This window comes from Coffea arabica, chromosome 1c (genome assembly GCF_036785885.1).
Source record: "Coffea arabica cultivar ET-39 chromosome 1c, Coffea Arabica ET-39 HiFi, whole genome shotgun sequence".
Classification (NCBI taxonomy): domain Eukaryota; kingdom Viridiplantae; phylum Streptophyta; class Magnoliopsida; order Gentianales; family Rubiaceae; genus Coffea; species Coffea arabica.
In genome coordinates, this window is record NC_092310.1 from 52,326,485 (window position 1) to 52,334,006 (window position 7,522).

General features: G+C 35.7%; 1 long non-coding RNA gene across 1 annotated transcript; it reads left to right on the forward strand.

The window, feature by feature from the left end:
* Nucleotides 1-1,716: 1,716 nt before the first annotated feature.
* LOC113727134 (uncharacterized) lies at nt 1,717-2,251 on the forward strand. The gene is made up of 2 exons (XR_003457709.2): nt 1,717-1,851; nt 1,948-2,251. It is a non-coding gene; the product is annotated as an uncharacterized lncRNA (long non-coding RNA).
* The last annotated feature ends 5,271 nt before the right edge of the window (nt 2,252-7,522 follow it).

Consider the following 7,522-nt stretch of genomic DNA (forward strand, 5'->3'; position numbering starts at 1 on the left):
TATAATTATACTTATACACGAGCTTGGGTCTTATTCAAATCTAATCTCAGCATGACCTAAGTTCGGCTCACATTTAGTTCGGACTTCATATTTGGGTCCAAACTCTACACAACCCAATTAAATTTTAGCCTCAGTGAGCATTTTTCATGCTGAACAGATCGGATTCGGGGCTGAACCGACTCCATTGACAACCCTAATTTATCTAGGGACAAAATAGTGGTTTGCCCAAGGAAAATAGAGAAAGAGCTCCAAATTAACTATTTTACAAACCTTTTTTTCCTTGGCAAATGCCAAATGATGTATATTGTTTGGATAGTCAAGTATTTGCTAAATTTTTTTTAATTGCATTATAAACATTTTTTAAATTATTTTTTTATATTTTTACCACACACATCCTATCACAGAAAGTGCTCTATTGTTATTCTAAGAAATTTCTATCCAACACATAGCATTCCTCCGTCTTTTAGAAAGGAGAACGGAGCGCCCCAGGCTTTGCGGGTGCACCAATATTCATTACTGTGAAATCTCAAAATAATAACATATTATATATTTTTAGAGAAAGTAAAGTTGTTTTTTTGGAATTTTTATACTTGTTATGGGCTTCTTAACCTTTTTTGGTTACGATTATAAATTTTTCCTTATACTGTTCGTATGTATATAAATTACACACTCATAATGATAATGATTTATAAATGAATATTTTACTAATTGATATGCAAAACTCGGAATGTATTGATTATTTGAATTTTTGTATTATTTGACCTTCTTATGTTCTTGTTCTGGTTAAATGCACAGTAGCATGAGCACAAGTAATTACTTAATTATGTGAATAGAGTACAAATTTTATGATTATTTTCTTGAATATTAACTACGATTTAATTGTACCTTAAAATAATAATTTTTTTTACAGTACGTGGCTATTATTGACGTTTTTTTTTAATTATCTATGAACTATTAAATATAGAAACAAATTATAAAACTTTCAATATTGAAAAAATAAATCATTAGTGATATTTAGAACGTTTCTTATTGTCTAATTAGAGTATTAAATTGCAACTAACTTAACTTATGATCGATACAAATGCATATATTTGATCTAAAATGACATCTAATCTTTTTGTGCTAGGATTTTAACTCTCAACCTCGAGCTAACTAGTTCGTTAACACGTATGGGCTAGCTGGCTTTTAAATGGCTAACTCATTTCTATGAATTAATTAAATTGATTTTAGAATTGTTTTGGTCAGACCTCAGATTGAGCGATCACACGTGCATACTTCTACTTGTCAACCCTCATTTCACCTAGTTGACTCCGTCCTTTCACCCCCACCCCCCCCCCCCCCCTCCCACCCCCACAAAAAAAAAAAAAGAAAAGGCATCAGATATGGTTTGGATTGTAGCTAAGGACAACCTTCACCAGTATACGATTTGTTATTCAAGATCATTTACAAGTGCAGTTTCAGCAATTGATGAAAGGGAAATGTGCTTAATCCTAACAAAACTCAAAGCTTAGGATGTTAGCACGTACAATGGGCAGGTGAGAAATATAACTCCCTGACCAGCTACCAAGGAGTTTTCTCTGTTTCTTCATATTAATGATCCATAAGCAGCAACTGTTAGTTGGAGGATACAATTTCACAAACCAATTAATTCTGCCTTTGAAAGGTAGCTGGATAGGGGGGCGCTCTAATATAAAAGAAACACTGATAGATTCTTCCAAAAAGAAGTGTATTTTTCCTTAACTGGACTCCATGCACTAGAATCATGGATCCACCACCCTCAGACCCTCCACCGAGTCAAGCACCACTTCTATCACCTCAAACTCCTCAATCCGGTGGATGTCTTGAATCATTGTAAGCTTTTCTCCCTTTTCTTAGAGGAATTAATTAGAGAAAATTGAAGCCCAAATTTAGCTTCAACGATTTCTACTCATTATTTTTATTTTGCAGCCTCTGGTTTCTATCCTGCTGTGGTTTGTTGTCATGTTGCTGCCCTCCACTCTTTGAGCCATGGCCTCCACCTCCCTAGAGATTGCAATGCTTGCTTTTGATGTACAAGGAATTTAACTACATTTAATTTCTTATCCTGAAATCAATGTCACCACATTAGTTTTATGTATTGTTGTGCCACACCTTTGTATGTTTGTTACTTTATCTTTCCTTTAACACTACATGATAAGACTTTCATTGTTCTTGAAGAAAGAAATGAATCAGAATGCAGGGAATCATGATGCCCCTCTTCTTTTGTATTGAACATTATCCCAATGAATGTGTTAGTCCATGGACTTGGAGGTTTCATCCCAGGAAAAAAAAAAGGGTTAAAAACAAAAAAGTTTCATGTAGTATACCTAATACACAAAAAGCCTTCCGTGGTTTTAAAACATACAAAATGACACCTCATGTTTTGAATTAAGTTGTAAACTAACAAAATTCGTTATATTTAACGAAATCCGGTAAGTTTAACAGTCGAGACCGTCATTTTCGTTAAGTTTAACGAATTATGTTAATTTATAATTTAGTTCAAAATATGAAGTGCCATTTTGTATGTTTTGAAATTATAGGGGGCTTTTTTGTGTATTAAGTACACCACATTGGACTTTTTTGTTTTGAACCAAACAAAAAAAAAAAGATGACTAAAACTGAAACAAAGGAAGATAGAAAAATGCACAAAAGCCATGATACTTAAAACAAGGGAAAATTGGCTCTTAAGGCTACATAGCCAATAATTTCTGAGAAATAAGCGTTTAAGGCATACTCAGTAGTACAAAAGAACAGGTATTTAAGAGCGTCTCTCACTTGTTATGGCACCTTTTTTTTTTTTTTTTTTTTTCTTTTTTCCGCTCAACAGTCGTGTCATGATTCAAGGGGCAAGAAATTGAGAAAAGGGAAGAGAGAGGATAACTTGAATGCTAAGGGAAAAATTGCATTAGGAAGCTAACTGCACCTAGCCCACCAAGACAAGGAGAACGCTTAAAAACATAGAAATTATCAATTTCGCATAGCTCCCCTCAAGTTTCAAACCTACACTTACCTCCCCCAGATGTGGAAAATGGCTCAATATCTTTTGATCATTCTGTTGATGGTTATTCATGGTGTACCTATTGAAATTTATACTTCAAGTTTTTCATGCAATGGTCAAAGATCAATATCCTTCTCTAGTTAGGAATAGAGAATCGTCATGAGTTATTTTTTTTAATGGTCCATGCAAATTAATTTCTTTCATGAACAAAGATCTTGATCTCAATCAGCTTATGTACCCAGCTCATCATTATATTCTTCAACAAGCATGTGATTCGTGAAGAATAGGTTTTAGCAGCTCCTTATTTGAGTAACCCAATACCAACTCTCACGTCTAATTATCTCTGGACTCCTCAAATGCTTTTTCATACCATGTCATATGACCATGTTCTCAATACATACCTCAGGGGGTATAACAGATGATTATGACTTTCGGCCCTCTCTCCTTTTTTCCCCCTTGTAAGTCTTCTTTGAATCCCAAAAAACAAAGAAAAATCATGTGTAACGTAGCACCAAGAATCCCATGCACTAACGTCTAATTCCCTAATTTCCCAATTGTCTCACAAGCAAATTATCTAGATAGCCACTGAACTTTTTGAATAGTCAAGATTTTACCATTCAGCTGTTAAAAATATGTTTTTATCCACTTAATTATCAAATGTGTAAATTTTAGGTCGTTTTATCTGATTCCACCGTTGATTTTGCCGGATGTAAGGGTTCACACGATTTACGAGACATACTATAAAAAGTTGGATCTGACAAAGTTAACAGTGAAATCAGACGGAATGATCCAAATTTATATTTTTAATAATTCAGTAGATAAAAACGTACTAATTAATAGTTGAGTTGTCAAAACTCGATTATTCATAAAAATTTAGAGGTTACCAAGATAATTTGCTAATTGTCGCCCTGTGTATTTTGGGCGTTGAAGCAGGCCTTCTTCAAGATTTTAGAAAACGAAAATAAGAAAAAAAAAAAAAAGAAAAAGCCCAAAATCTGGGGAAGCCCATTTTTTGGTTTTCTATCCAAGGCCCACTATTCATCGCCAGGGCCAGTTATAAAGTTCTGCGCTGGTTGAAGACTGGCGGGGTGGATGAGCGATGATTTAGGGGTTAATCGCACTTTATCCCATTTAAGTATAGGCCGTTTCTCACTTTACCCCCCAACGTTTGTTTTTCCTCAGTCTACCCCAAAAACTAACAGTCAACTCTAATGGACATAAACGAAATATTGAAAAGACAATAATATCCTTATGAAAACATTGAACAACCCAAAATACCCATATACGCTGGTTTATGAAATGCAAGTTTCCAAAATTACCCTGAAATAATGGAGGGAAATTTCCCTCCATCTGGCATGGGACAGAAAAAGAAAAAGAAATTAGGGAACAGAACAGACAAAGGTCCCCTTTTGACTATGTCGGGTCACTTTCTCTTCCTTTTTTTCTTTGTCGGGTTACTTACTTTCTCTTCACTGGTGCCCGAAGCCTTAGCAAAACGTCCACTAACAAAATTGAAAATTCTGGTGCAATCTTGAATGAAAAAATGGGTAAGCGATGTGGTTGTTAACAGACGGCAGAATTGAATTTGAAGATTGTGAAAGGAGATTATGAGAGCTTGGGCAGATCTATGAGGTTCGATTTTGCAATTTTTTCTCGATTTTAGAAATTTCTAATTGTTAATCAATTTTATTGCATAGAAACAATGGTATGGGTTTTTTTAATGACTGCATGGGCTTTAATATGTAGACAATTATTTGTTTGAAATCTGTTAGTGTGGTCCCTTAAAGTTCATAACAAGTCATTGTCGGGTTAGGATGGAAAACGATGGGTTTGTCTTTTTTAATTATTAATTTGCTGGATTTTTTGTTTATTTGGATGGTTATATGTTGGCTGTTATATAGACAAACTAGGATTTTTTTATTTTTGTGGGACAATAAAAGATACTTGCTCTGTATTACCTGTGCATGCACTAAAAACAATTACCTTTGTGTGATTACAGAAGAATGGACTTCAAAACCTATGTTTTAGAGGTTCATTACGGAGGCCATTTTGCCTATGTCCCAAATTTACAGTATGTGGGGGGAGAAGTTGCTAATTTTGATGATGTTGACCCTGATTTGATGTCAATTTTTGAGTTAAGAGATGCTTTTAAAGATGCTGGAATATCACATGAAACAGAGGTGTACTATAGGGTTAGGAATCTTGACTTTAAGGTTGGTCTTAAACTGGTAAACAGTGACCAGATTGTTATAGAAATGTTTGAGGCAAATAGAACTCAAAACATCATACAACTTTATGTTGGTGAGATCCCTGAAGAAGATTTGCATGCTGATAGAACTGTTGCAGAGGATAATATTGAGGTTAATGGTAAACAAAATCTAAATCCTAATGCTGATCAACCCCAAAATGATGAGGCCGAAAGTGATGCTTCAGATGCTTCACAGGAAGGTGATAGGGATGGTTGTAGGGAAGTTGAATATGACTCTGACTTTGATTTTTTCCTAGATGGGGATGATTTAAATGATGCATGTGACCCTATAGATGATGTAGAGAGGGATGGTGGTAAAGTAGATTGTCACCTAAAACAGACTGATTATGCTAAGTATGTGGCACTGATTAGTGAAGAATATAATGCATACCTTAACTCCAAAGGTCATGGAAAACTGGTCGATGATGAAGATGTTAGTGATGATGAAATACTTAAACCAGTTTATGATTCAAATGATGAAGGCATGGAGCATGAATTTCCTGAGTTTAACATGGAAAGGGATCTCAAAAATCCTGAATTGACTGTAGGCAGAATTTTTAGCAATATTTATGATTTTAGAGCTGCAGTTAGAATGTATTCAATTTTGAATGGGTTTGAAGTTACCTTCACTAAGAATGACAAAGATAAAGCTGTGGTTATATGTTCAAATAAATGTGGATGGAGAATATATGCTAGTGGCTATAATGGAAGCAAAGTTACACTTCAAGTGAAGTCCATTAAAGGCGTACCTCATAGATGTCCATGGTCTTTCAAGAACAAGAGTGCAAATTCTAGGTGGCTGTCTAGGATGTTTATGGAGGAGATTGCTGACCATCCGGATATGAAAGTAAAAGGGTTCAAGAAGAGCATAAAAAGGAAGTATAACCTGAACTGTACAAACTCTCAAATGTATAGAGCAAGAGAGAAAGCAGAGGAAGCAGTGAAAGGGTCATGTGCAAAGCAGTATGCAAGATTAAGAGACTATTGTGCTACACTTTTACAAAGAAATCCAGGTTCAGTGGCATTTATTGTAACTGAAAAGTCCAATATTTGTAAAAGTCCAATCTTCAAGAGAATGTTTCTGATGTTTACTGCACAAAAAGAAGGTTTTGTAAATGCATGTAGGCCTGTAATAGGACTGGATGCATGTCACCTTAAGGGGATCATGGGAGGACAGCTTATGTCTGCAATTGGTAGGGATGCTAATAACCAGATGTTCCCAATTGCTATGGCACTTGTTGAATCTGAATGCAAAGATAGTTGGGGGTGGTTTTTGGACAGCCTTACTGATGCCATTGGCACTCCAATTGAAAGGGGTTGGGTGTTTCTATCAGATAGACAAAAGGTCAGCACCACTACAATCTGATTTACTTTCCTTTATTCCTCACTCACTCCTTTCACTAATCTGTTATTTATGTTTTTATGTCAGGGATTAATTGATTGCATTGAGAATAAGTATCCTGGAGTGGAGCATCGATTCTGTGTTAGACACATGTATGCTAATTTCAAACTGAAATTCAAGGATAAGCACCTAAGAGATTTAATGTGGGGGGCAGCCAGGGCTTATTTACCCTGTCATTATGAAAGCAAAATGAGAGAGTTACATTTAGTAGCCCCAGAAGCACATGCATGGCTTAGTTCCATACCAGCTAACCTATGGGCCAGACACACCTTTTCTCCAAGGACAAAATGTGACCTTTTAAGTAATAATATATGTGAGAGCTTCAATCAATACATTAAGGAAGCTAGGGAAGAGCCTATTTTGACTATGTTTGAGGCCATTCGAAGACAGATTATGTGCAGATTTCAAGAAAAAAGAGACTGGATTCAGAAGGTGAAGTCTCATATTTGTCCGAGGATCTGTCAGAAAATTGAAGAGAGGAAAAAACAGGTAGCTCAGTTTGATGCACTTGTGTCTACAAGAGAGGTGTATGAGGTGACTGGTATAGTAGGAACCTTTGCTGTTAATGCAGTTCAAAGGTCTTGCACATGTAATGAGTGGGATATGACAGGAATTCCATGTGTCCATGCATGTGCTGGACTTGTGCAAGACAACAAAGATCCATATGCATATGTTGATAATTGCTACTCAGTAGAAACATATGTAAAGGCATATGCTGGTGTTATTATGCCTATGCCAGACCAAACAAATTGGGTGAATGCTAGCAGTGATACACTACTCCCACCTCGTAGGAAGATAGCTCCAGGCAGGCCTAAGAAAGTTAGAAAAAAGGCTCCATTGGAGGACTTACATGTTG